This window comes from Procambarus clarkii, chromosome 4, assembly GCF_040958095.1.
Source record: "Procambarus clarkii isolate CNS0578487 chromosome 4, FALCON_Pclarkii_2.0, whole genome shotgun sequence".
NCBI lineage: Eukaryota > Metazoa > Arthropoda > Malacostraca > Decapoda > Cambaridae > Procambarus > Procambarus clarkii.
Window position 1 is genome coordinate 46,042,281 of NC_091153.1, and position 2,456 is coordinate 46,044,736.

Here is a 2,456-nt window from a genome sequence, read left to right on the forward strand (position 1 = left end):
TAAGAGCAAGAGACTACAGTAACAATATAACAAGCGGCACACGTGCTGTTGGTGGTAAGACACGGCCGCTCCTCACAAAAATGAAATGCATCATCTAATAAATATTTTCATCACAGGTGACAGAGACTTGTCTGGGATTAGTCGACGCCCGGGGGATTAGTCGACGCTCGGGGGATTAGTCGACGCCCGGGGGATTAGTCGACGCCCGGGGGATTAGTCGACGCCCGGGGGATTAGTCGACGCCCGGGGGATTAGTCGACGCCCGGGGGATTAGTCGACGCCCGGGGGATGTCCATGTCCAATTTCGTATCCAGTTAATTCTTTTGTTCATTTTTTTTATTAACTTTTTGTCATATTTTAACCCATTTTTCCAGGTATGTGATTTTTTTTTATCTTCAGCTTTTATGATATTATAGACAATATATTTTAGCATTATTTAAAACACTATTCAAGCCTTTTATGTTATCCAATTTGTCAATTATATTAAATTCGGTCTAATTTAGCTCTAAAGTAACTTTTTTCCATATAGTTATTTTCATTATAACCTTTTATCCATTTGTTTCCGTCGAGGCTTCTAAGTTTATCTCAGTTATAACCCATTTTTTCCCCACGTATACCTATTTCCTCCCCCCCCCCCTGCGTTAACCTATCCCCCCCCTCTTCGTTAACCTACACTTGTTCTGTAGTTAACGAGTTACTTCTGACTTGTTCACTACTGGTGAACACGTGTTTTGATTCAACTACAGCTGTCAAATTTATTGAACTACTTATTTTTTTTTTGTATTACAATTTCAGTCAAAAATGAACTAGTTTGCGCGGGAATTTGAGGAAAAAAAAGCTGGAAACCCAAAACGAAAAATCATGTTCTGCAACAGCTGATAAGTGTAAACAAATCCTGATATCAGCTGATTAGTATAAATGAACTCATTCATCAGGTGATTATTAATATCCTGGTCATAATTCTTTATCAGATGATCAGTATCAGTTGTGTATCAGCTGTTTACCATTAAATAAACTCACTATCAACTGGTCCTCATAAACTAATTATGAGTTTATACTTATGAAATTATGTTTATAAACAAACAAAAGCCTTCATCAGCTGATAAACATAAACAAAGCCTTCATCAGCTGATAGACATAAACAAAAGCCTTCATCAGCTGATAGACATAAACAAAAGCCTTCATCAGCTGATAGACATAAACAAAAGCCTTCATCAGCTGATAAACATAAACAAAAGCCTTCATCAGCTGATAGACATAAACAAAAGCCTTCATCAGCTGATAGACATAAACAAAAACCTTCATCAGCTGATAAACATAAACAAAAGCTTGCATCAGCTGATAAACATAAACAAAAGCCTTCATCAGCTGATAAACATAAACAAAAGCCTTCATCAGCTGATAAACATAAACAAAAGCCTTCATCAGCTGATAAACATAAACAAAAGCCTTCATCAGCTGATAAACATAAACAAAAGCCTTCATCAGCTGATAAACATAAACAAAAGCCTTCATCAGCTGATAAACATAAACAAAAGCCTTCATCAGCTGATTATTTGCATCAGAGAATTTGGCTAATTGGCTGATTAACTTTTCTTTCCGTTTCTGCCCTTGACGTCACTACATTTTTTTGGAGTGGCTCAGAGAGGGGTCTGGGTGAACTTTTATTGTATTTGTTGTCCTTAGTTTAATAATAATAATAATTATTATAATTATTATCATTATTGCACAATGAAATCACATTAGCGTGCTGTAGCAATGAAAAAAAAAATCAGGAGTCGAACCCACACCTAATCTTGAGATGGTTTCGGGGCTTAGCGTCCTCGCGGCCCAGTCCTCCTCGACCAGACCTTCTCATTGCTGGACTGGTCACTGAGTGGGCTTCAGTGGAAGCTTCAGGTCTCTCTCCCGACCCACTAAAGGTTTCGGTTGACTCTCGGGTTGCATTGCTTTTAACCATGTCGTGGCGGAGTGGTCTACGTCGTGAGCTTGGGCGTGCCAAGTGTGGCACACTTGGTGCCGAGAACATGGCCCTCTACCATGGCACCATGGAGGTTTCCCTCTACATTGTAAACTCATCATGGCACCATGGAGGCTTCCTTCCACCTTGTAAACTCATCATGGCACCATGGAGGCTTCCCTCTACATTGTAAACTCATCATGGCACCATGGAGGCTTCCCTCCACCTTGTAAACTCATCATGGCACCATGTCCTCTCTACACCACAGCTGGAGTTTACTATGGCATAGTGCAGGAATCACTCTACCATAGGAACTTACAGTTTAGTGCCACCATTTAAAATTGCCATGGCACTTTGCACAACACTATGGCAGATTATAATGGCACCATTAAATAAGAAATAGCAGGGAGTTTAAGGGGAAACATTGCTTTAGATGGAAACAAATGGCAGAGTGATCGCGAGATACTGAACGCGAGGTATACCTAGAATGAACGCG